The sequence below is a fragment of the Gopherus flavomarginatus genome, chromosome 2 (genome assembly GCF_025201925.1).
Source record: "Gopherus flavomarginatus isolate rGopFla2 chromosome 2, rGopFla2.mat.asm, whole genome shotgun sequence".
NCBI classification, from domain to species: Eukaryota; Metazoa; Chordata; order Testudines; family Testudinidae; genus Gopherus; species Gopherus flavomarginatus.
In genome coordinates, this window is record NC_066618.1 from 300916074 (window position 1) to 300942493 (window position 26420).

The 26420-nt window shown below is 58.5% G+C and overlaps 1 protein-coding gene and 1 long non-coding RNA gene across 2 annotated transcripts in view; both read left to right on the top strand.

The window, feature by feature from the left end:
- BOP1 (BOP1 ribosomal biogenesis factor) overlaps positions 1–26420 on the top strand; it is a 98880-nt gene that overhangs the window by 37400 nt on the left and 35060 nt on the right. The gene's annotated exons all lie outside the window — the stretch shown is intronic.
- On the top strand, positions 8326–9864 carry LOC127044513 (uncharacterized). Its single transcript, XR_007772517.1, has 3 exons — positions 8326–8616; positions 8872–9016; positions 9434–9864. It is a non-coding gene; the product is annotated as an uncharacterized LOC127044513 (long non-coding RNA).

The window sequence follows — 26420 nt, forward strand, 5'->3', positions numbered from 1 at the left end:
TGGGGTCCTCCATGTGACCTTATGCAAGTTCCAGTCCCCCTCCCCGCCCCCCATCTAGCTCAGGCAAAGTGGTGCTTTAAGCTGCAGCTAGCGGGCTGGGCCCATGGCTGGCTCTAATGCAGTGGGGATGCAACATCTCCAGTTACAGTGACTCACCCTCAGGTAATCCGCTGCCCACGTAGCTTTGGGTAACTGAAGTGTGGCCGCTCCGGCTCGGCTGGCCTGAGGGCAGTAATCCCTGGACTAAAGCCTGGTCTACACTGTCAAACTAGCTCAATCCAGGGGCCAAGCCCCTGAGCAGCATAGTTAAGCCGACCTGCGTCCCTGTGTGGCCAGTGCCAGGTCAATGGAAGGATTCCACCTGCTGCCTCTTGGGGAGGCGGATTAGCCAGGCCATGGGGAGAACTCTTCCCGTCGCTGGAGGTCGTGTCTACGCTGAAGTACAGCCCTGCTATTGCAGCTTTTTAAGTGTAGCTAAGCCCTAGCTCATCAGTGGAAGACAAGCCCTTAATCCTGCCATTTCTCAGTGGCATGGGGCTGACCCTTTTTCCCACTGGGCTATCATCTCTTTGGCCTCCGCTCGTTGGGAGGGGGCTCTCGGGACCTGGGCACAGCACCTGGCACAAATGGGCCCTGCTCTCAGTTGAGATGCTGTTGTAATAATGTTCTGTCTCGAGCTAGCCCATGGGCTTAGGCAGTTCTGCCCAGTCCGAGGGGAAGCCACTTCTCCCGTAGGGCCAGGATTCTCTGTGCCTTGGCTGCCGCTGAAGGTTTTGCTGCAGTCTTTCTCAGGATGCAAACTGGCTTTGCTGCCACTGTCATGTGGTTTGGAAATTGGCCCGTGGGTAACTTGCCCTGTTGGGTTGAGGGGTGTGTGGATCCGTGTTAGGTCTGATCTTCATGAGTGTCGCTAGTGAGCTGGGAGAAGGGAGTAGCCAGGACAGAGAGCACTGAACTGGGGAGAGCTACTAGGCCCAGGGAGAAAGCTGGCTGCAGGGATGGCTGAGAGAGAGACCGAGGAGTGACGGTGAACAGCTGGGCACACTGTGGAGAGCCCTTATGCCTCCCATCAGCCTGCACAGAGGCTCTGGTATTGCCCTGGTTGGAACATTTCGTGTGGAAAGGGCGTGGAGGGAGGAAAGGAGAATCCTGGACCAGAATCTCTCCAAGGTCTTGCTCATCACTAGCGGTCCTAAGAGCTCTGCCCCTGGAGGCTGAGAGAGAGACCCGGCCAGTCCCAGCATTCGCCCCACTCGCCCTGCCTGGTGGGGCTGGAGGGTGAATGCGAACGTGCTGCAGTAATTCCTGCCCCAGGCAGTCCCTTGGGGACGGAGATCTGATGCCCGCCCCAGTACACGTGTGTGTATGGCCATGGCCGGCAGAGGCGAGGGCGCTCGCTCGCTCCTCACCACGCTCAGGAATGCCTTGGCACCGGCGCTGCTCGTCGCTGTTTTTAAACCCCACGTCATTCTGTCCTGTTCCTTTTCCTGCTGCTGCGCCATTGGTTTTCATTTAATCCCAGCATGGAGTATTTTATTTTTCTGGGAAGTGGGGATAAGGTTACGGAGCTTGGCTACTTCACTGAGCTGTAACGAAGAGAGATTGGGAAAGATTTATTTCACCAGCAAGGAAAGCAGCTCCTTGGCCACGCTAGTCTCGTGGTGGGAATTCGGCAGCCCTGGGCTCTGCTACAGGAAGGGCTCTGGGCTCGTCCAAGCACAGCATAGGCACCTGGCCTCATGGAGGAGCGGCTCTGTGCAGGCAGGCCCCTCTTGTGGAAGTGGGCTAGTGGGGGAGGTCTAGCAGGAGAAGAGCTCAGCCCGTTGGCTTGTCATCGAGTGGGGTTGGGGGGCTGTGATGAATTCCCACCTGTAGGTCTGGGGGGTTCATTTGTGGAAGCAGGCTCAGGGCAGGGGTCTGTGTTAGCAGGGGCACATCGCCTGTCTCCTGGGCAGCAGTCGGGGTGCTCGGAGGTGTTAGCGCCTGCCCAGCTCTGGGAGCAGACTCTGATCTCTGGACAGCTGTGGGGAGCAGGAGGAATCCCAGGAGCCAGCGGTTCCTGGTGGGTTCGCAGTCATGCAGCATTGTGCCCTGCCCTGCTCGGAAATGCCCTGCGGAGAGTTGTAGGGATTTTCCTCGGCATCTGTCTATGTGGCAGGCCGCTGCACAGCAGCCGAGTGTGGCTCTTCAGCACACCAGCCTGCCGGGCAGGAACACCCGAGTGGCCGCTGCTCTGGGACAGGGAAAGTCCAGGAGTGCAGTTCAGCATGTGACTCCTTCGAAGGGCAGGTGCCAGGCTGCGCTGCGGGACATGTCACCCTGCTGGAGCAGGGTCCTCAGGGCAAACTGACACACTCAATGTTCAACCCCTGGTCTGCAGTGTCGATGAGCCCCAGCTCTGGCCTCTGAGCGCAGCCGCCTCTCTGCACAGACTGAGAGTCGAGGAGGGTCCGTGCTGCTGAATTGGCTTCTCCGGATGGCTGCGTGCCTGCGAGAGCCGGTGCGCTCTGGGTTCCAACCCCCGCAGTAGCTGCAGTAGCCGTGCGGCCTATGTGCCTGCGCTCGCCCCCGGGGCTTGGCTGTAACTCTAGAGCGCGCAGAGCTCTGCCGAGTGCACGTCTGAGCGTTCGGGAGCTGGGCTTTGCTCTGCTCTCCAGCCAAGCACTGTTAATGGCTTCTACTGGCTACTGAACTGACAGCTGCCTGAAGGGTTGGCCAGAGCCCCTGCTCCCTGAGCGTCCCCGTCCCTCGGCTAGCTCCCAGGCTGCTCTCTGGCAGAGGGGGCGCTTTCTCATGTTTCATGAACTCGAGAGCAAGTCCTCTTTGTTTGAAGAAGTGTCTTTCCTGATTCCAGCCGCATCTTGAAAACCATTCACGTCCCCGGCTCCCGAACGCCCCCGCCACCACTGCTGCTTCACCCTCTCACCTAGGCTGGAAGGGTCGAGTTCCCGTCTCCGCAGCTTCCCCTCCCTGGCTGGGGTGTCTACCCCAAGCCCCCTTTCCGTCCAGCTGCCCCCACACTGGTCTGTCTTCTCTCTTTCCTCTTCTCCAGTCAGGTTTTCCTACCACAGCCGTTTTTTCCATTACGCGTTCCTCGGCGCAGTGGAGGTGGGTGATGGTCAGGCCGTGGATTTCATAGGAAAGCGAGTCCATCTGCGTTACAGAGAAGTCTCCTTTCCCTTGGATGGCCACTGCTGAAAGCCAGGCCTTCTTCCAGAGCGGGAACCGGATGCAGGAGGGGGAGGCGGCACACGAGGGACATGGGAATGACTAGAACCTCACTTTCCTTTGGTAAATGGCAGAGGCCCTTTAATCCCTTCTCTCACAGACTCGCTTGGTGGCCTGAGCAAGTCACTTCCACCCCGGGCTTCCTTTCCCCTCTGTGTAAAGCAGGGAGAACACCCCACGGGGGAGTGTGGGGCTAGTGTTTGCAAAGGGCCTTGTAGGAGCTGGCAGGCCGTAGTGAGGGGAGTGCTTCGGGAACCTGACTGGACTGACTCTGGCTAGCCTAGCATCAGGGCCTGGGTGGTGTAACAGAGTGACACTGAATAGGTGTGGTCCATTTTGGTGAGAGATGAACTCTGTCTATTCACTCTCCTTTGGGTTGAAGCTTTCCAGGCTTGGCATGGGGCTAGGGGAAGAATCTCCTCTGGCTCCCTGGAGCTGCAGGAGGGTGAGACCCTCTCCCATGGGGTGGGGTTATGAGGTCCCTTTGCTTGCTTCTGACTTTCCTGTGGCCCCTCTGGTTGTTTGAAATAGCAGCAATAGGGTGAGGAGCAGGTAAGGCTAGAGTTCCTCTGTGGAAGTTGCCATCTTCTGGCCATGTGGCCACCCTCACTTCCTGATTCTCCAGTTGCAGCCCAGACGGCTTCCCTCACTGAGGAAACCCCTCTGTACAGGGAGCAGGTGTGTATGGCACCCGCCCTGGCTGGCTCTTGGCTCCCTCCATCTTGTCTCCAGTAAGCCTTGGCCAGCCCATCCTGAGCCAGGTGCGGGAGAGCCACAGCCCCCTGTCAGTCAGCTTCCCACACCCAGCTCCCCGCAGCAGAGAAGGAGCACAATCTGGAGTTCATCCTAATCCCCTCTGTGTTGTCACCCCCAGTCTGCTGACGTTCTCCTGGGCCTGGCCTCAACCTGCAGGGGAATGGTGTGGCTGCGGGGTCCCAGCCATTCTAGGCCTAAAGGGCTGGAAAATGCGTCCTGGGCTGGAAGATGACACAGCACCTGCAGGGCCCTGGTGCCAGGACAGGTGTCTGTTCCTCCCCAAAACAGCCCTTTGCCATGTGGGCACCTGCCAGGAGCGGGGAGTGCCCCGCGGAGGCTGGCTGGTTCTCCTGAGGGGCTGATGGCCTGGCATGGCACAGCTTCCGTTTCTTCTCTTCTCTGTAGTGGTTCACAGGGTTGCCATGGTAGGGAGGGACTGCCATCATGAGCCCTGTAAGGGCCCAGCCACGGATGTGCAGACCTTGCTAGGTTTGCTACTTTGCCCAAAAGAAGCGGGGAACAGAAATCCTTGCCTAAGTGTGTGTTGCAAAGAGAAACAGTCCCCTGAACTGGGCCCACCCAGGAACACACAGCTTCCCCCAGCGCCGTGACAGTGAAAGCAGTCTGGCCAAACCTGTGCTTGCACCGTTTGAAATGCTCACCCCGGCACTAAGCCCCTGGCCGCGGAAGGGCCAGCTGCCCAAGCTGAGGGGATGCCAAGGGAAATCAAGCAGCGTGACTCAGCAGTGGGGCTCTGAATGTTGTGTTGCTCATAGTCCCCTGAGGGTTCTCAGTAACGCAGGGCAGCTTGGGGTCATGGTGGCCCTTGTATTGTAAATACAGTAAGCAGTCAAAACTCAGGACTTGGCCTCTGTGTGGCGCAGTTTCCCATCAGCAAACTCCGGATTACAGCACTGCCCTGCCTTGAGGTCGCGAAGGGCAGTGGGACCGATAACTGCTGTAGAAAAGACGTGAACAAGCGTAGGTCCTTGGAGCAGCCAGGGTTGGCATTGCTGTGTTTGCACCAGCTCTTCGGGGCTGGACACGTCTTTGGTTCTGGCCCCAATGGGGCCTGGTCTATGGCAGAGTTCGCATTGCTCCCAGTACCTTTCCCTCTCTCATTTCCTGCCTCGGTGGTGACACTGCTTCTGCGGCAGGTGTGATTCAGGCTGAGCCGCTGTGCCCAGCTGCTGTATCCTGTGACTGGTCTCTTCAAACAGTGAACAGCATTACCTGTCCTTTCTGCCTAGACCTGTGGCATGAGTGTCCCTTGGCATTTCTGCTCTCCTAGGTTGTGTTTTTCAAACAGACCTTGCCAAGGCTAACGGGGTAGGGCCCAATATGATGTCGGCACGAGCCAGAAGGAGCTCAGGGCAGGCGTATCTTGGCTGGTCTCCACACTGTAAGAGTAGCGCGGTGGGGTCCCAGTCCGCATTCAGGTCGCTGGTGTTGCTGAACTCCAAGTAGTAACCCCGCAGCAGCGTTTAACTTCAGAGAGGAGAACCGGACACAACTAAGGAAGCTAGTTAAATGGAAATGAAAAGGAACAGTCACAAGAGTGAAATGGCTGCAAACTACATGGACTATTTAAAAGGCTCAAACTAAATGTATATCCCAAATAAAACACATAGTAAGAGGACGAAAAAGTTACCATGGCTAAACTGCGAGGCAGTCAGAGGCAAAAAGGAACCCTTTAAAAATTGGAAGTCCGACCTACTAAGGAAAATAGGAGCAGAAACTCTGTCAAGTCAAGTGTGAAAGTATAAGGCAGGCAAGCCAAGAAAGAATTTGAACAGCAACTAGCTATGGACACACACACATTAACAGCAAACAGTTTTTAAGAACACCTCTACCCCGATATAACACGAATTCGGATATAACGCGGTTAAGCAGTGCTCGGGGGGGCGGGGCTGCGCGCTCCGGCAGATCAAAGCAAGTTCAGTATAATGCGGTTTCACCTGTAAGATTTTTTGGCTCCCGAGGACAGCGTTATATCGGGGTGGAGGTGTACCTCAGAAGCTGGAAGCCTGCCAAATGTAAGTGGGGCCACTGGACGATCGAGATGCTACAGCAGCACTCAAGGATGACAAGGCTGTTGCTGAGAAGCTAAACAAATTCTTTGCATCAGTCTTTGTTGGAGAGGATGTGCGGGGGATCCCTGTGCCTGAACATTCTTTTTCAGTGACAAATCGGAGAAGCTGTCCCAGATTGAGGTGTCAGTTGAAGAGGTTTTGAAACAAATTGATAAATTAAACAAGAATAAGTCAACAGGACCAGATGGTGTCACCCAAGAGTTCTGGAGGAACTCAAATGTGAAACTGCAGAACTAATAACTCTGTTATATAACCTCTTGCTTGAATCCGCTTCTGTACTGGAGGGTAGCTAATATAACAACTATTTTTTTAAAAAGCCTTCAGAGGCGATCCTGGAAATTACTGCCATAGGGCTTACTGGCCTGTACCAGTAAAGAATGGAATGGTCAGACGCGTAGATGAACACCATTTGTTGGGGAAGAGTCAACATGATTTTTGTAAAGGGAAATCATGCCTCACCAATCTACTAGAATCCTTGAGGAGGTTGATGAGCATATGGACAGGAGGGATCCAGTGGATATAGTGTACTTAATTTTTCAGAGAGCCTTCGGCAAGGTCCCTCATCAAAAGCTTTTAAGCAAAGCAAGTTGTCATGGGATAAGAGGGAAGGTTCTCTCATGGATCAGCAGCTGGTTAAAAGGCAGGAAACAAAGGGTAGGAATAAACGGTCAGTTTTCAGAATGGAGAGAGGTCAATAGTGGTGCCGCCAGGGGTCTGTGCTGGGGCCAGTCCTGTTCAACATATTCATAAGTGATCTGGAAAAAGGAGTAAACAGTGAGGTGGCAAAATTTGCAGGCAGTACAAAAGTATATAAGATAGTTCTAAAGCTGACACTGCAGAGTTGCAGAAGGATCTCACAAAACTGGGTGACTGGGCAACGGAATGGCAGCTGAAATTCAGGGTTAGGTGCAAAGTGTAATGCACATTGGAAAACATCATCTCAACTATACATTCAAAATGATGGAATCTTAATTAGCTCTTACCACTCAAGAAAGATCTTGGAGTCATCTGAAAATATCTGCAGAATGTGCAGTAGCAGTCAGAAAAGCTAGCTAAATGTTAGGAACCATTAGGAAAGGGATAGATAATAAGACAGAAAATATCCTAATGCCTCTCTATAAATCCATGGTCCGCCCACACCGTGAATACTGTGTGTGTTTCTGGTCAACTCATCTCAGAACGATATATTAGAATTGGAAAAGGTAGAGAGAAGGGCAGTGAAAATTATTAGGGGTATGGAACAGCTTCCATATGTGGAGAGATTAAAAAAGACAGACGGTTCAGCTTAAAAAAGAGACGACTAAGGGGGGATATGACTGAGATCTATAAAATCATGACAGGTGGGGAGAAAGTGACTAGGGAAGTGTTATTTACCCCCTCACATAACAAGACCCAGGGGTCACCCAATGAAATGAATAGGCAGCAGATTGAAAACGAGCATAAGGAAGTATTTCTTCTCACAACGCACAGTCAGCCTGTGGAACTCCTTGCCAGAGGATGTGATGAAGGCCAGGAGTATAACAGAGTTAAAAAACTAGATACATTCATGGAGGATAGATCCATCAATGGCTGTTAGCCAGGATGGGCAAGGACACAACCCCCTGCTTTGGGTGTCCCTAAGCCGCTGGTTTCCAGAAGCTGGTACTGTAAGAGGGGGGATGGATCTCTCGATAAATTGCCCTGCTCTGTTCATTCCCTCTGGGGCACCTGGCACTGAGCAGTCAGAAGACAGGACCCTGGGCTAGGTGGGCCATGGCACTGAGTGAGTGTGGCTGTTCTTACGTAAACAAGGCTGAGTTAGCAGCCTATCTGTTAGGGAGCTGTGCCCATTTCCCAATGTGCTGTGGCGTCGTCTTGGCTGGGTCTCTGGTGGGCATGTCTGCTGCACAAATGGCACTTGGGCGAAGCCCAGGACTGTCCTGGCAAAGCGGTTCTGGGAAGTGGGGAATGGTGGCTCTGGATGACCCTGACGCTGGCACTGTGGCAGGCATTGGAAATCCCTTGTTCTCGTGGCTCCATCTGAAGCACCTGGCACTGGCCACTGTCGGAAGACACTGGGCTGGGTGGACCCAGGGTGGCCGTTCTTATGTGTTCTTTTGGGAAAGCCTGGAATAATAGTGAACTGCCACAGGTCAGGGCTGGGGGGTACTGGCAGAGCCGGCGGGGCGGGGTGTGGAAGCCCAGGGCTGGTTATCGGGGTGCAGTGATTCAGAGCTGAGGGGTGCTGGCAGAGCCTGGGGCGGGAGCCCAGGGCTGGTTATCAGGGTGCTGTGACTCAGGGCTGGGGGGGAGCCCAGGGCTGGTTATCAGGGTGCTGTGACTCAGGGCTGGGGGGGAGCCCAGGGCTGGTTATCAGGGTGCTGTGACTCAGGGCTGGGGGGGGAGCCCAGGGCTGGTTATCGGGGTGCTGTGATTCAGAGCTGAGGGGTGCTGGCAGAGCCTGAGGGGAGAGGGAAGCCCAGGGCTGGCTATCAGGGTGCTGTGACACGGGGAGGGAGCCTAGGCCTGGTTATCAGGGTGCTGTGACTCAGGGCTGGGGGTTGCTGGCAGAGCCTGGGGCAGAGCCCAGGGCTGGTTATAGGGGTGCTGTGACTCAGGGCTGGGGGGAGCCCAGGACTGGTGATCGGGGTGCTGTGACTCAGGGGTGGGGGGAGGAGCCCAGGACTGGCTATCAGGATGCTGTGACTCAGGGCTGAAGGGGGAGCCCAGGGCTGGGTATCGGGGTGCTGTGACTCAGGGCTGAGGAGGAGGAGCGCAGGGCTGGTTATCAGGGTGCTGTGACTCAGGGCTGGAGGGGGGAGCCCAGGGCTGGTTATCGGGGTGCTGTGACTCAGGGCTGGAGGGGGGAGCCCAGGGCTGGTTATCGGGGTGCTGTGACTCAGGGCTGGAGGGGGGAGCCCAGGGCTGGTTATCGGGGTGCTGTGACTCAGGGTTGGGGAGTGCTGGTAGAGCCTGGTGAGAGGGAGCCCAGGGATGGTTATCGGGGTGCTGTGAATCAGTGCTGGTGGGGGGGAGCCCAGGGCTGGTTATCAGGGTGCTGTGACTCAGGGCTTGTGGGGGAGAGCCCAGGGCTGGTTATTGGGGTGCTGTGACTCAGGGCTGGGGGGGGAGCCCAGGGCTGGTTATCAGGGTGCTGGGACTCAGGGGCTGGGGGGTGCTGCCAGAGCTGGGAGGCGGAGCCCAGGGCTGGTTATCAGGTTGCTGTGACTCAGGGCTGGGAGGGGGAGCCCAGGGCTGGTTATCGGGGTGCTGGGACTCAGAACTGGAGAGGGGAGCCTAGGGCTGGTTATTGGGATGCTGCGACTCAGGGCTGAGGAGGGGGAGCCCAGGGCTGGGGGGAGCTCAGGGCTGAGGAGGAGGAGCCCAGGGCTGGTTATCGGGGTGCTGCGACTCAGGGCTGAGGAGGGGGAGCCCAGGGCTGGTTATTGGGGTGCTGCGACTCAGGGCTGAGGAGGGGGAGCCCAGGGCTGGTTATCGGGGTGCTGCGACTCAGGGCTGAGGAGGGGGAGCCCAGGGCTGGTTATCGGGGTGCTGCGACTCAGGGCTGAGGAGGGGGAGCCCAGGGCTGGTTATCGGGGTGCTGTGACTTAGGGCTGAGGGGTGCTGGCCGAGTGCCGGTTTGAGGGTCAGTTGGACGCGTCTCTCCAGAGAGAGGCCGTGAGCCGGCGCAGGGCATTGTTCTGGGCTCTGATCCTGACAGATGGCTCCGAAGGGGCTGTCGTCCTGGCTGGGCCCTGGGCCCTCCCTCTGCTCTCACCCGGCACTGGCAGGAAATGTCTCCTTAATGGGCTGCGCTGGAGCCCAGGAATGTTGACACAGAGGACTCGGGCTGGTTCTTGTTGGCAGGTCCCTGGGAGCGGCTCTGCTGGGTTATGGGCTGTGCTCACCCTGCTGCCTGGTCCTGCCTAGGGTGGTGGAGCCCTGCTGGTGGAGGGGCCGGGGGGAAGGATGCAGGTGCATATAGAACCTATGGGCTGTGGTGCCCCCGAACCAGTCATCTAGGGGGAGAATGAATCCCACTGCCTTTCCTCCCGCTCTAGCTCTGCACCCAGCGGGCTGGGAGAGGAGGGTCCCCTGGGGTTGTGTGGTGCCTGGTTACCGCCAGCGTGTGGCTGGGTCTCGGTGGGAGTGAGGGGCAGAAGCATCTCTGAGCTCGCTCCGAAAGAGGGTCCCCCTCCTGAGACCCGAGCAGAGCCCCCGTCTGAGCTGTGCAGAGGGCAGGCGTTCACTGGTGCTGCTGGAACTGTTCCTGCCCCGGAGACAGGGGAGGGAAAGCTGGTCAGCCCTCGTGTGCCCGCTGGGCCCAAGCAGCGTCCTACAGGCTGCCACCCACCTGCACAGGGCCCCTTTCCTCTCTTCCCCCCTCCCTGGCCTGTTCTCAGAGCCAGCAGAGGAGCTGTGCTCAGCCTTCGCCTCTCATAATCTTTAACGAGCTGGGCTTGCTCTGCAGAGAAGCAAGACGCTGGCACTTGCTTTATAGGGGGGGGCAGGGGGTTCTAGCATCCAGGCTGCAAGCAAGGCAGCCCCGTGGGTGCAGACAGCACCCCAGAGGAGTTACTGCGTGTGTGCAGATCAGATTGCCGCTCGGCGTCTGGGCACAGCGCAGGGTGCTGGCAGCAGCTGGCTCAGGCTGGCAGTGCCCAGTCCCCACCCTAAAATCAAGTAACTGTCTTGTGTGGGTTCCCCCTTCCCCCCTCCCACCGCTAGGGAACCCCGAACATCCCTCCCATGCAGTGTTCCCCGGCATGCCCTCTGGCCCATGCCTCGTTAGCGGCCCTGCCTTGAACTGTGGGGTTTGACCTGCTGCCCCCAGAGCAGCGTGGCCATGGTGGGGGCGCAGTCACGGGTGGGGGGGGTGGGATGGAGATAGCCCCTCCCCAAAGGGTCTTTCCCGGCCGCAGCCACTTGGAGCAGCTTCTGAGCTGGGCTGGCCCCACGTGCTGAGCAAGGCTGTGGAAAGCTGTGTCCCCTTCCATCCCCCATAAAGCAACCAGTGTCCAGCTCAGGGCGGTGGAGAAGCTCAGGGCATGGGGGGAGGTCCCCGCCTCAGGTGCTGGTGTCAATTCCCTGTGATCGTCCCTTACCACAACCTCCCTCTACAGTGATGAGAGCGGGCTGTTCCCTGTGGGCTCTGCGAGCCCCCGGCAGGGTTGTGGATGAACAGCGTCAGCCATGGAGGCAGTGTCCCCATGTCTACAGTGACGTCCCAGAGACTCCTGTCAGGCTCTGGGCTCAAGTGAGGAAGGCGGCGTGCCGCGGGGCGCTCGGAGCTCCCAAGGTGTCGAGAACGAATATGTCCAACCAGTGTCGAAACAGAAAGTGGAACCTGCCAAGGTTAACATATGATTTGGGCTTGTGGGAGCAGAAACCAAAACGCAAGGAATCGTGGCTGGGGAGAGGGAAACTTTCCGCTGCGGCAGTAAGTGAGCGGAGGGTGGACAGGCTCGAGCACCGGCTGCTGGCATCTGGGGAGCAGGGGCAGTGCTGTGGGGCATGGGTGTAAGCTGGGCACGGAAAGGTCCCCTGCTGGGAGAGGGGTCCCCTTGGCTTGTGGCTAAGCAGTGGCTGCCTCGGCTGCTTTGCTGTGCCTTTCTCAGGGGCCCTGCCTCCAGGGGCGAGCCACAGGAATAGCGATGGGAGGGGCATTCAGGAACGACACGGGGTAGCGCTAAGAGACGGTCGCTGTCCCTTTACCTGCACACTGGAGCTGCCTGGAGCAGCTGGGACGCCTGGGGCTTCCCCGCTGGTGCAGCTGAATTGTACCATGTGCTGGGAGCCGGTTCTGCCCCGCTCAGTGGCGTGAACCCCGCCGGGATGGACTCAGACGCTTGCTGGGCACCATGCTCCAGATCTGCCTCTCTTGGGGCAGAATTGAGTTTCTGACCCTCCCTTGAGGGTTAACGTCCTGGCTGCGTCACGCTGGCCTGAACAGAGCATGGTCAGAGGCCCCCTGCAGCTCAGTGTGGGGCTGGGCCGAGGGGGGACCCTGCATTTGGGTGCTGCCTGTAGTGTGGGGTGGGAGAGCGAGCCTTCTGCCCGGAGCCCGCGTGCCTTCCTGCCGCTTGATCTAGCTCTGAGCCCGTTGGGAAGAGGGGTCTGGCCCCAAGGCCCATGGCCCTTCCAGGTGCAGGGTAAGAGGCACGACAGGAAAGCCGCTGACAGCTGGCTTTGCTAAAGAAAACAACCCTCCATAAATCAGGCCTGGCTGCGGCTGGGGGAGGGCACCAAGGCAGCCTCTGCCGTCCCCACTACGGTCTGGGAGGAGAGGAAGCAAGTGAGTGCTTTCCCCCTCATTAACTGCCTTAAAGCTTCCTGTGTGTGGTGGGGGATCCCAGCTGATCGCGCCTCTTTGCCAGGAGATGCTCTGTCTCCCCCCACCCCCGCCTCCTCCCTGGGTCCATGGCACAGGGAGCCCGCGAGCCCTAGCTGTGGGGGAGCTGGGCTCTGGAGAGGTGGTGGCATCAGGACTGCTTCCCCCTGCTCTTGTGCTGCTGCAGGGGAACATTGTTTGCTCCAGGCCCTGCTCTGCTACCAGGCTGGGGGGCCCGGGGCTGTGCACTGGGCTTCTTCCTCACACGGCTCCAGTCTCCCTGCACCCGAGAGGCCAGACACCCAGCGGTGAGCAGCACCCGCCTCATCCTGGGTGAGAGACGGGAGAACGAGGTCAGCTCCTGGAGGATAGATCCATCAATGGCTATTGGCCCCGATGGGCAGAGACGCAGCCCCATGCCCTGGGTGTCCCTCAACTTCCGACTGCCAGTAGCTGGGAGGGGCTGACGGGGGCTGGGTCACTCAGTAATCACCTTGTTCTGGTCACTCCCTGTGACGCCCCCAGCCCCAGCTGCTGCGCCTGCCATTGCTCTTGCCCGGTGTGGCCGTTCTCGTGTTACGGTGCAATTTCCATGCTGGGGGCCCAGCTCCCTGAGTGTGGCTGGGGAAGCTGCCGTTCGCGATGGCCGGACTCGGCTCAGCCTGGCCACGGGGGCGCAGATAGCCGGTAGGGGACCAGCCCTGCCAAAGGGTCGTCGGAGGTCACGGGCACCTTGCATGCTGGGCGGCTGTGTCCTTGGGCTGCCCCTCCATGCTAGTGTCAAGCGGGCCCTGTGCTCTCCACCCTCTGCCATCGCTCTGCCTTTGCCACCCGGTCCTTGTGACTGTGACAGGGCTGGGGAGGAGGATGGGGTGGCCCCTGGCTATGAGAAGCTCCTCCAGGTTTGGGGTCTCCAGGACTCAGACCTGCTGCCCCTTCCCCTCTGTCCCCAGGGAGCAGAGCCAGCAACCGAGCATGCTTGGGAAAGTAACTCCTGTGGTTGTCAGCCAGGTGTGTTCTGAGAACAGCTGGGGGGCAGTTTGCACGTCCAGAGGCTTGTTACTTACAGGGGTGTGGGGCTGGGGGAGCCTGCAGCCAGACCAGACAGCTGCAGTCCAGCTCTGCTGCCCACCCCCTCCCTGCAGAGGGAAGCCATTGGCCCGGGTGAGGCAAGCTGAGACCTGCTTCACTCCAAAAGGGGTGCAGAGCCCTGCTCCCGGTCCCTTCCTGTGCTGTCATCCTTGTCCTGCCTGGCCTCTGTGGAAGGTCTCCTGCCCAAGCTGGGGCCTGGTGAGTGCTCTCCTGCTGCACCCCCGCTGTGGGACCCAGCAGAGCTTCGATCTGGGGGCAAGACCTGCCCCCTGAGCAGTCGCCCCATGAGTCTGTCCCCCAAGGTTGTGCTGCTCCTACTTACCACTGAGCGTTTTACAGCTCTGCCTCATAATGCCACCTTGGGAGGCCAGCTAGTATGATCCCCCTTATACAGAGAAGGAAACTGAGGCACGGGGGTGAAGTAATCTGCCCGTGGTCACCCAGAGAGTCTGTGTCAAAGCTGGGAACGGAACCCAGGAGTCCTGCTCCAAGCACTGGACTCTGATGCCTCCCCTTTGGACTCTGGGATCAACACTGCATTGAACACACCAGCCAAGGGCTTGGGGAGGGGCCAGGGCGTCTGTTCTGAGCTCTCAGGAGGGACCGCTGGTGCTGTCCATCTGGCCCCTGGCTTCTGGTCCGCATGCCTGTGTGCTTGCTCTCCTCCTGGGATGCAGGCTGCTCCCCCAGCCCCTTCCCCATCCCACTGGCTCCAATTGGAGCTGACGTGCACTATTTGTCAGAGATAAAAAATAGCGGAGGAGGCCTGGAAAGACAGGAGGCACAGGAAGGCAGTTTGGTAGTTCGAGACAGAGGAGCAGAATTAACGTGCAGTGGGGGATTTGGAGTGAACACTGCCTGCATTGTAATCTGATAGGGGCAAGGGAAAAAAGAGAGACCGAGAGAGAGAGACTGACCCCGCAGCCCCAGGAGAGAAGTGGGGAGAGTAGGAATGAGGAGAGAGTGAAGAATTCCAGAGGTGGACTGGCTTCCTCTTTCACCAGACAGACACAAGGGAGCCGGGCAGCAAGCCAGCCCCATACCTGCACTTCCAATCTGAGCCATTGACAGCTGGAGCTGCTTTGGAAGGGGGAAGGGGAGGAGATGGAGGCCGGGGGGGTGGGGTCCGGCACTGGAGGGAAACCGCACAGCCCAAGCCAGAAGCGATCGCTGCTGTCGAGGGGAGAGGCCTGCTTTCCAAACAATAGGATTAAAGCAGGCAAATGCAACATGGGGCGGAAGGGGGGTATCCCCCGAGCACCCGCTGCCCCCTCCAAGGTGTCGTCGGCCTGTTGCTGGGTCTGACGGGCTCCTTTCTTTCAGCCCAGGGAAGTGGCAGCCTGTGCCCGTGTTGGTATCTCGGCCCTGGAGCCAGGGCTGCTGCTGCTGCTGGTGCTGGGGAGTCGCACCTGGCAGGCATTGAGTGTGCGAGCCCGGGCAGGGGCGAAAACACCTACCAGCAGCTAAATCAGGGGAAGCAACGGCTGCCAGGCGCTCGCGCCAGCAGGGTCACATGTGTTTCCTGGCAGGTGCGAAGCAGGGATGCCGGCAGAGCGCCGTGTGATGGATCAGATGATGAGCGCGGCAGCTCGTTCCCTGGTGCATGGGGACAGGTAGTCGATAGCGGAGGGCCTGGCTGGTGCAGGCCAACTCCGGGGGTGGGGGGGCCTACCCTTGACATGGCAGATTGTGCCACGCAGCTGTTAGCCTCTCTGCGGGGAAGGTCTGCTACATGTCGACACCCTGTCCGCCGTGCGATCGCACAAGTGCCGCTGGAGGAGCGACAGCCGCATCAAGGAGGTGCATGGCTGGCGTGTCCCTCAACTCTGCAAAGGCAGCCAGCTAGCGCAGCTTTGCTCCCTTCCCCGTTCCACGCGCCGCCCCCACGTGGGCCTGGAGCCTCCAGCCCGGCCGTGACAGGTGTGCTTTGCATGGCTTAGCTGGAGCGCTGCTGGAACACGTCCTTTCGGGCTGCTGGAGCTAGCTAGGCCTGCCCAGGTTCTTCCCGACTCCACAGGGAGGATGACGTTCACAGACAGGCCAAGGGCTTCCCTCTGGCTTCTCTTGGGCGTTCTCTTTACACCCTCCTTCCCCTGCTGGGTGGGGTTAGACTCGGTGACCCTTGCAGTCCCTCGGACCCTGGGGTTCTCTGCTTCTACCTGTGTGGCTAGCGCCACAGCCCTGGGCAGGTGCCCACTGCTGCTCACTGGGAGTACGGTGCTTCAGGGCGAAACTCGGCTCTGCGGCCGTTCTCTCCGGGACACCGCTTTCCCAGGTTGCTGCCCAGGGATCTCAGAGGAAATGGCGTCTCAGAGGAAATGCCAGCAGATCTAGGCTTGCAGCTTTGGGCAGCAGGGGCCAAGAGACCACGGAACCAGCACTCTGGTCTCCCCAAGCCCTTTCAGAGGTACCTGCTGCCTCTCCTGTGCCCACATGCCCCTGGGCCAGGGGTGCTGGGCAGTTCTCTGCCAGGAGTGTGTGACACAAGGGTTTCTGGGAAAGGTGCATCGAGCCCTGGGGAGGAGAATCAGTGCTGCCTTACCTCCAGAGATTGCTTTATGGACAAGCTCTGCAGGCTGACACAGGTTGGTTTGGCCTGTGCACGTTCATTCAGACCCAGATCCTGGTGACTAGAGTCTGCAGCTCCTACCCTGCAAACCTCCCTGCATGCACGGTGCACCCAGCTGCACGGGGAAGTGGGGAGAGCTCAGAGAAAGTAGTGGAATGTGGTAGGGTGTAAGTGGGTCCATCCCCGTCTGCCGGGTTTGGGATTTGAAGGGGGTTGGAGGCATGGCCCATATGCCGCGTCTGATCCCAGTGCATGAGACCAGAAGAGGTGTATGTGATGGTGGACTTCCTCTTAACCAGCAAGATGAATGTTGCATCGGTGTAGGGCTCCAGGGTGCTCAGTATGGAGCCGGAGAGCTACGAAAGCGGAGACCGAGGCAATCAGTGGGCCAGGCCCCTTTCAGATGGAGCTCCCTGGCGGCTGAACTGACCACAGGCGGGGGGAGCAGTCCTGCCCGTGTACCTGTCTCCAGTTCTACCTCCACTTGGAAGTCATCCGCGCCGCCCGCTTCCCGTGATGCTTCCCAGTAGCTAGCCTTGTTTCAGAGCGTGGGGGGGGGGGGGAAATGGCAGAAACAGCCCCTGTTCAACTGGCTGGGCACAGCCCCCCTTCCCCAGCCATCTGCGGGTTCCTGGAGGATTAAGAGGAGGAAATCTGGAATTGGGTTACTCTCAATATTGAACCTGCCATTATGGTGTGTTTTATTTTGTTCTGTTCCAATAGGATTGGATGCAGCCTCCTTTTTAGCCCTTAATGGCTTGGCTTTGAGAATTTCCTTCAAAATTACACCGCTGGCTTCCTGTTGTCAGAGCTCCCTGGAGCCCCGCAGCCTTGTGCAAGGGTTGGGGGAAATTGATCCCTGGAGCAGAGCTGGAGCCTTGGACTGGCGCTGCTGCCTCAGTGTGTTTGGGCTTTCTTGTTTTTCCTTTTGAGTGTTTCACTCGCCCCGTGGGAGCAGGGGCCGAGCGCTCGTAAACAGAGATCCTGGTTAGTGCGTGCGTTCGCCCGGGAGAAAACCCCACCACCGAGAGTCTGCAGCACTGGGGCCCGAGGGGCCCGTGCTGGAGCGAGAAGGGCACTGTCACCCCAGGTGTGGGCGCTGCTGCTGCTGCTCTGACGGGCTCCCCTGCCCTGGGGCCCTCTGAATGGGCCCTGCTTGGTGGTGCTGGCGACATAGTTAACAATCAGGCAGGTGGGCGGGTAGGGCTCTGGCACCAGTCAGTGAGATGCTGGACTGATCTGCCTGTTGACGTGTCGTCTGAGAGCAGGCAGGGGGGTCCAGGGAGCGCCAGCCTTCCCGTTCTTGCCATGGGGCTCCCCACCCACCAGTACCACTTCAGTGACAGAGCCAGGCCGAGCCCCCTCTGTGTAAACACCTGTGGTAAAGGGTTTCAGCTCCTGCTGCAGAACAGCTGTGCCTGGAGCCAGGCGTGCACCTTTGCACATCGGGCTAATGCTCCAGGTCACGCGGCCCTTTCTCTCACCTCCTTCCCTTGCCCTGTGACCTACATGCAGGTCTGGAGTGGTATCGTCTCCTGCTGACAGCTTGCTTGCAGCCGGCCATGGCTGTCTGGGTCTCTGACGGTTTGGCCAGGCCCTGTCTCCACCATTGCAGAGAGCGCCTGGAGCTGGTGGTGCCAGCGGGCCCGTCCCTTATGCAGTGTTTTGGGCCGTGTGGCTGGTGCTGTTTGCGCTGGAAGCCACAGGGCTGCCCCCACTGGCCCCACTGCAGAGCATCATTTGGAAATTCTCCCAGAGCCCTGCGTGAGCAGTGCAGCTGGCCACCGGGGACTGTCCGCACTCGATTCCTTCCGTTGCTGCTTAACTCAGGGCAGGTAACATGCTTGTAAAGATTATTCTGGACATAAACGTTTGTAGCCTGAAACAAGCCCTTGTGGTTTACCTGGGGATCAGCCCATCACTCAGCGAGTAATTGGCAGCCAGTGACCTTGAAATTAAAAATAGTGATGGCCAGTGTGGTGGAGTAGGTGCTCTGAAGTCCCAGAATGCATTGCTGCAAGAGATGGGAGGGCTGCCGTGTGGGATGTATTAAGCCGCAGTGCTTCTGAGCACTCTCTCTCCAGTAGAGGAGGAGCCCGGCTGAACTGGGCTTTGCAGTCCTGGCCTCCCTGTTTGCTTTCCAGTGGCCCTGAGCAGACACGGCCCGTAGCCAGTTCCCATTGGTCATGCTGAGATGGTTGGGGAAAGACCCTTCCTGTGGTGAATGGACTGGGGGCTGTTTCCCGCTGCACAGCTCTGCCTCGGGCCCCTCAGCAGGTTCAGACATTCGTTCCCAGCTGCTGCCCTCGGGGTGTTGCTCTGCTCTGCTGCGGCTGTACCGAGGTCCAGCATGGCCCATGGCTGGGCAGAGAACGGGGCAGCAGTACCAACGTAGGCCTTGTCTTCCCCAGTGACTGGCCAGATTCAGCCCTGGTGCAGCTCCACCTGTGGCAGAAACTGTACTGTGGGCAGGGCGCATGCTTTTTTTCTGGCCACGCTGTGTCTGCACCTGGCCAGCGCTACAGCTGCCTCCAGAGGGGGCAGAGGCAGCTTTAGGGTGATGGCGGGCATGGTAAGTGCTGCATCTCCAGACTGTTTCCGTTCTCTGCTCACTCAGAACAGCCGGTCGGGTTTCTTGCATTCGGTGTGGGGGGAAGAGTCATCGAGTCGTAGACTTTAAGGTCAGAAGGGGCCATTATGATCATCTAGTCTGATCTCCTGCACAACGCAGGCCACAGAATCTCACCCACCCACTCCTGTAACAAACCCCTAACCTATGTCGGAGTTATTGAAGTCCTCAAATTGTGGTTTGAAGACCTCAAGCTGCAGAGAATCCTCCAGCAAGTGACCCGTGCCCCACGCTGCAGAGGAGGGCGAAAAACCTCCAAGGCCTCTGCCAATCTGCCCTGGAAGGAAATTCCTTCCCGACTCCAGATATGGCGATCAGCTAAACCCTGAGCATGTGGGCAAGACTCACCAGCCAGCACCCAGGAAAGAATTCTCTGTAGCAAATCAGATCCCATCCCATCCCAGACCACTGGGCATACTTACCTGCTGATAATCAAAGACGAATTAATTGCCAAAATTAGGCTATCCCATCATACCATCCCCTCCATAAACTGGTCAAGCTTAGTCTCGAAGCCAGATGTGTCTTTTGCCCCCACTGCTCCTCTTGGAAGGAACAGCTGCTCCAGCAGGGATTGGGCATACACCTGAGCGGCGGCAAGGCTGGGGGTGCAGGTGGGCCTGTCCCTGCTGTTTGGAGAAACGCGAGTCTGAAATGTAGACACTGAGGGGTGTTTGAAACCGTGGGTTGGAACCGAGTGGGAAGCCGAGGGGACCGTACCTCCCTCACCAGTCACTCCCCGCCAGTCGGTGACCTGCTGGCAAAGACAAGTGAAGGCGTTTCCTGTTGTTTCCTATCTCTGACGTAGGGGACTAGATCCCGAAGCTCTGTTACCGCCGGGGGTTGCAGACTGTCCCATTGTATCCTGCCGCCTGTCGTTCAGTCCTTACCACAATGTGTGCGGGGTGTGCAGCCCTGCCGAATGAGGGGTGTTGGGAGTTAGACGCCTTCCTGTTGACTCTGTGGTTTGAATGTTACCTGCTTCTCTCCTTCCCCACACACCTGCTCCCTCCTCCTCGGAGCTGAGCCCTTTGGTATTGGTAAGTCTGTGACATGTATCTAGGTGCGCACCCCGTCTCTTCCAGCCCCAGAGTGCAGCAAGGGAGAAGGTCTGGGACCGGGAAGCGTAGGAGCTGTACAGATTTGTGGTGTTAGTCTAGTCTAGCTCTCCCCTCCAGAACGGGGCTGCACAGTCCTGGGGGAGTCCTGGGCTGGCAGTCCCTGGCGGGGAGTTTCCCCTCTGTTCTCTGTCACACTGAAGGTTACCAGAGCTTGGGGAAATGAGAGAGAGAGAGAGAGAGAGACTGGTTCATTCTGTCGTTTCGCCGTTTGCTTTGAGTCCTTGGCAGTGCTCTGGAGTCATACCTAGACTCATAGACTTCAAGATCAGAGAGCTGAGTGGCACAGCCCGTCCGATTTCCCGGGTGTTTGTGTGGGGCTGTGATGGAGTAGGGGCTGTCGGTGTGGGGATGGGAGAGCTGAGGATGTCTTTAGGTGAGGGACAGGATCTTTAAGCCTGTAACCTGAGCCAGGTAGAGGGGAGGGGGTTAGCACCTTGGCCTGGGAAGCTGGACAAAGGAATCAGCCGGCGGGAGGAGGGGCAGTTCAGTTTGGGTTTGGGGCTGTGAGGCGGAATTCAGGGGATCCTAAGCTGGGATCCAAGCACCCTGAAAGCCCAGAAGGACTCGATTTCAGGGGTCCTGACTGTGCCTGCAAGCTCTGCTGTAACCTGCATTCCAGTTGTCCAATAAACCTTCTGTTTTACTGGCTGGCCAAGAGTCATTGTGGTTCCCAGGAAGAGGGGTGCAGGGCCGGACTCCCCCACACTCCGTGGCAGGGGCGCCCAGGGCGGGGAGTGAGGTCCAGTCTCCTGTGCGGCCCGTCCTCGCAGTGACCAGCTTTCTCTTGGAGTGTCCCTTGAAAGGTGCTCACTGTCTGATCAGTCCTCCTTGTCCCCCCGATCCCGGCCCTGAGGCAGTCCCCCGCTCGGAGCCCCTGGGGCTGTGTGTGCCAGTGGTCGCTGCCGAGCAGCTCTAAGATGAGGATGTGGAGGAGCCGAGGGGGGTGCCCTGATGGGATCCGTGCGAGTCTGTTGAGGAGGTGGGAGATGGGCAGGGAGGGGTTCTGCGACCCCTCCGTACGGTTGCGACAGAGACTGGCGCGCTGGGCTGCAGGGCCCTGAGGGCGGCGTGTCGCCAGCCGCCAGAAAGGTGCCTTTAAAGAGGCTGTCCCCTTTCTTCTCGGAGAGCATTCCAAGGCCTTCGCGGCTAACCTGGAATTGTCACCTGTGCTGGTTTAGTGCCCCACGGCAGGGAAGGCAGCTGGCGGGGAGGCGTGCATGGAAGTGATTGGCAGCAGATTCGACTGAGCGCAGGACCTTCCGCTTTAAACACAGCTGGCTTTTTAGGGCTCTGGGGGGGATCAAGAGAGTGCTGGGTGTGCCCCTTTCTCCTGCGTCCAGGCCCCAACCCCCGGTGGTGAATGTTTTTAGTTACCATCGGCCCTGTGTGCCAGTGGGGGTGACTCAGGGCTGTGGTTGGGAGGCTGGCCGGGGGAACAAAGATAAAGGCGGGCTGGGGGGAGCAGAGCAGTGAGCAGAGCAGAGCAGTGGCTGCTCGGAGCGGCCGCTGGCAGGAGAATGATCCCTGGGCGATCGTCTGGCTAACAAGTATGAAAGTGCCATAAAGCTGCGCGGCTGGCGGCAGGCCCGGTGGCTCTGCTATTGGTTTGAAGATTGCTGCTGAGACATCCCAGCCCCGCTGGGGAGCAGAGGGGGTCAGCGCGTGTGTGTGGGGGGTGAGACACAGACAGAAACCCCAGGCAGCAGAACTGGTGACGGCTTCGGCTCGGGTTGCTACTGCTGCTCGGGCGTCCCTAATTCACACCAGATCGGAGCCATGGATGGTTACCGCCATGGCTGCTGCTCAGTGGTGCTGAGCGTGGCACCGAGGGGGGCCCGGCCGAGACTAGAGCCCTTGGCTTGTGGAGAACTGCCCTCTTGTCCTGGCCATGTCACACTGAACTAATTCCCACCTAGCTGCCCGGGACGCTCTGGGGACTTGCTTTCCCCTCCCGGTGCCAAGGCCTTGTTTCCAGGGAGGCGCTGATCCCTGTGCAGGATTGGACCCTCAAAGAGCAGGGCTGGCTAACTGGTGACGTTAGGCCAAATGCAGCTGCCCTGCAGAATCCACACCACTTCCTTACTGTGTGCCAGTAGTGCCCACGGTGTGATAGGCAGAGCACGCGCACAGTCCCTGCCCCAAAGATCTTCCGAGGCCTGTGCTAAGGGGCGGGGGGGAGACACTGAGAGATAAAAACGTTGGGACTTGGTTAAATGTGAATCAGTCCCCTCCCCCCACCGTCTCTCCATCTCTCTGGAGCTGCACTTCCATATAAAGGCCGGGCCTGGCCAGGCTGTGAGATTAGGTCCTGCCCTTGGGCTCCAGGCTCGGGCACCACTGCCCTGCCTATAGGATGCTGGAGCAGAGCGGCAGAGTTGAGGAGTGTCGTCTGTTTGCAGGTTGATTTTCTACGTGCTGTAAGAGCCGGATTCTCGCGTGGATTATCTTGTAAAACATCCTGCTCCTCATGGCGATGTAGGGTCAGGCTAGTGGGCTGAAACGGGGGGCGTTTGACTAAGGGGTTCCCAGGCTACAGCCCCCCAGAAAGAATCAGATGTTCAGAACATCACAGACTGTTTCTAATGATCTCTCTCTTTTCTTGCATGCACCTGGAGCTCCTCCCCAAACCGATCTCAGGCCCTTGCGATTTCTCTCATGCACTGCATGGCCCCCAGTGCCTCTTTGGGTGGGCAGCATTGAAAAAGTTATTCATGGTAAAGTTTGTAATTCCGGATTGGCCTGAGCTTACCTGACCCGGCGAAAGGAGTGAAGTGCACATGTGCAGCGAGACCAGGGCTCGACAGTCCGTTATCGTGGTAGCTGGTCGGCTCAAGGTCCCATGTGGAGGTCCTTGAACCTGAGCTGCACCCTGCACTGGGAATCTGAGCAGCTTTCAGGGACTGTGTGTTGTGCATGGCAGGGGCGTCTTCTGGAACGTCTGACCTGAAACCATCGTGTTTGGTTTGAGTGGAATTATAAAGTGAACTACAGTCCACACTCCAGTTTGCCTTCAGTGTTGTTAAGGAAACCAACATTCATTACACAGAGATGGCGAAGGGCTTAGGTTAGCCGTTTGGGTAACGAGATCATGACACAGTCTTCACCCCTTTCCTGGGCAATGGGACTGAGTGTGATCAGAGGAAAGCAAATCACTGGGTCATTTGGTCAAGAGGTTCCTGATGTGCAGTTCCCTAGCACGAGTTTACACAACACTTTCAGATTTGGGGGGCAGAGCTGGGAGCCATGGGTGGGGGTCGATGCAGTGAGGGGGTGTTGGAGCAGTGAGGGTTGGAAGGAGGCGGGGGGGTGGGCCTCTGGCATGGCTGCTGAGAGGCCAGCACATCCTTAGACCCAGGTTTTGAAAACCCAGTTCAGTGACTGGACCTGTCCCTGAGATACTATGGCAATGGGCCCATGGCAGTATCTGAGCTGCTCCCCACATCCCTGGGGTGCAGGGCCAAGCTGCCATCCCCATTGCACAGATGGGAAACTGAGGCACAGGGAGGCCTGTCCCGCAGTTTGAGCTGCGGTTGTGAGAGTCCTGGACCTACCTGCGCCATCACCAAGCTAATATGGGCTGGAAGCTAGCGGCTGGCTTGATGCAGTGCTGCCCTGCCGCTGAGGGCAGTTTCTTCTCATCCGACCTGTAGGGCTGGAAATACTCTTTTGGCTCATGAATCCTGGGAGCATGTCCTGGGGCGCTCACCTCTGCTGGGGTGGAAGTGCGCGGCAGTGTGCCAGCGTCAAGGAGTGTGGGGGAGTCAGGGCCCTGCAGCCCCCACTTCCTGCGAATCACTGGGACTCTCAGCCAGCTAGTAACACAGCACTGGGCCCAGCCCCCATGCTGCTCGGACCCCGCAGTTCGCTGCAGAGGGAGAATTACCCCACGGCAAACTCTTCCTCCCTTCTGCGTCTGCTTCTGCTTCCTCCTTGGAGGGCCAGCCCTGCCCCCAGGTTGGCAGCTGTAACGTTCACCTGGGGTGAAGTTATTGGTACATTTGTACGGAAGTGGTTAGTGGGACCTCTGGGGTTGAGGAGAGGGGCGCACACACGGGGGGAAGCCCCACACATCTTCCACGCACTCCTCACTGGTTGGGCCCGTGATGTTGCGACCCCCAAGGAATGCTTCTGGGAGCATGTGAACGAAGGAGGTTGTATGAGAAATGCCCTTCCAGCCATAGGTACAGTGTGCGCTCACAGCAGCACGGTCTAGAGACTCTGCCGTGTCTGGGGGCCCGGGTTCTAATCCTGTCCCATCTGTAAAACCGCGGCCCTTGACCCTGGCGGGTGCAGGGCATCAGCTGGTGCCGCCTGCTGGAATGGGGAAATGCCTTTCACGTGCCGAGCCTGAGGACTTGATCTGAAGGATCTAAAAACGCTGCCCTGAATGAGTCTCCCCCTCCCCGCTTATTTTTAACGATAGCCCGAGCTGCCTGCAGCCACCTCTGCCAGGCTCAGCGCTGGAGGCCGAGAGTTGTTCCAGCTCCCGCTCTCCTGCCCTGCCACTGCTAATGAAATGCACAAAATAACCATTTCCAGCCAGGTAAAGCTGAGTGGTTCCCAGTGCCCACCTGAAACCCCCAGCCCTGGATCCTGGGCATGTTGGATGTGTCAGGCTCAGGTGCCCCCCAGACCTCAGCCGTGTTAGGCCTGAAACAGGACTGGCTCTGCCTGCTGCGTGACTGCTGGGGGAATGGGCTCGTGTCACGTCCCTGCTCCGCTCAGCCGGCTTGTCTGCACTAGCACAAGCTGCTAACTCTGGTTATGTAGCTAGCAGCCCCGCGGACCGGCAGGGAGAATGCGCTCCCCCATCCCAAGGTCCAGCCTGTCTTTGTGGCTGCAAGGCCAGAGCCCGGCTCATCCTGCGACGGCCTCCTTTGCCAGGGAAAGGCCATGCCAGGTGAGCCCACCCTGCTCTGTGGCCCAGGCTCGCCAGGAGCAGAAACTCAAATCCCGTTTTCCTCTGCACTGATTTATCGGGAGAGGGAAGCCAGTGAAATGTCCTCCTCTGCCTGGCCCGTCTGCATCCCAGCGCTGAGCCTTCCTGGCCGGCGAATGTGTTTACCTCCCACCCTCACTTTCCATGGCTTGAGTTTTTTCCCTCCTATGCTCTGCCTGGCTCCTCACCCCCACATGGGACTGTCCTGAACACCCAGGGTGTCTGTTTCCTTGACAGTCTCTCCAAGAGCAGCCCTGGGGAGCAGGAGCCCCGTTGGGTGGGTGAATAGCTGTGGTGCTTGCTCCTTTTATATTTATGGGCATCATCTCTTCTGCCCTGTGCACAGAATGGGGTCGGGGGTGCTAATCTCCAGGCTCCTCCTGGGTATTTCACAGCCTGGGCTGGAGTCTCGTTGGACGCCCCTTCTCCCTCTTTCTATTCTGACGTACCCACCCCTGCTCGGCAGAGTGGAGAGCTGGTGCGGGAGTGTCATGCTGTAGGGTTCTCGCGGCCCAGGCTTGTCTGTTCTGGCTGGGGGCTGGTTAGCACTAGCAGCAAGCAGGGCATACTGTGATGTGCTGGCACCGAGGTTACGCTTGGGTAGGGATGGCAGCCCAGGCACAGTGTCCCATCTGTTCCAGCCATGCACCTCTGGGGTGAGGCCAGGGCTTTGGTGCAAAGACCTTCAGCCCCATCCCCTCTCGGGGCAGGGAATGCTCTCCTGCCTGGGCAGTGGGGAGGCTCCCATCCAGCTCCTGTCCTCCCACCGCCCATGTTGTGTGCTGCTGCTCCCCTGTGGCCTCACCTTCTCATTTCTGGCCTCTCGCTTTCCTTCCTACGCCTGCCCATCTGTCCTCCTGGCCAGTCACCCCCGGCAGAGCCTGGCTCCGGGGCCACTAGTGCTGTGAATGCTCCCACGAGAGGCCCCATCTTTGCCAGCCTGGAGCCTCTCAGAAACAAGGGGTTGCAGTGAGTGCTCTGGGGGACACAGGTTCGGTGCAAAGCATGCTGGGTAAAGTACATTCCCTTTGGCTAAGCATAGATTAGCCCCTGCTATTCACACACACCCCAGTGCTGTGGGCTTTGTGGGTCTGCTGGTGACGTGAGTGGGAGCCCAGCACTTTCTGCGGCCCCCTGACTCCAGAGGGTGCTTCTCTCCAGCCTCTCTGAGCCTGGGAGGGCAGGGGTAGCTTTGCAGACCAGCAGAAAACCCTAGAGTCCCTCACCTGCTGCCCAAGAGGCTTAGGGCAGTCTCCTGTTGCAGCTTTTGCTCTGCCTGGCGCTTTTAACTGATCCTGCCGAGGCCTATGTGTGTCATTTATTTCCCCAGGAAACTACGCTCGGCTGCAGCATCTGGTTTTCACTGAGTCCCTGCTTTTTACCTGGGTCTCCAGCTGCATTTAACTGGGCCATATGGGGGCTACATTACGGGTCTGCACGAAAGGCCCTGCTGGCTTCCAGTCCTGTGCTCTGGCCACTCGCTCCCCCAAAGCAGCAATGCCTCTGTGGCCAGAGCCTGGGGCTTTGCCGGGCCGCAGAGCTCTGTGAGCCGGGTGATGGGGGGAAGGTTGTGAGCAGACACTGGGGAAGGGAAGCTAGAGGATTATTGTGTGGCACAGGGCAGGGCTTGGAAGGAAGGGAGCTTGTGCCTCGTCTCTCAACCATATTCATTTTAGTTATACAAAT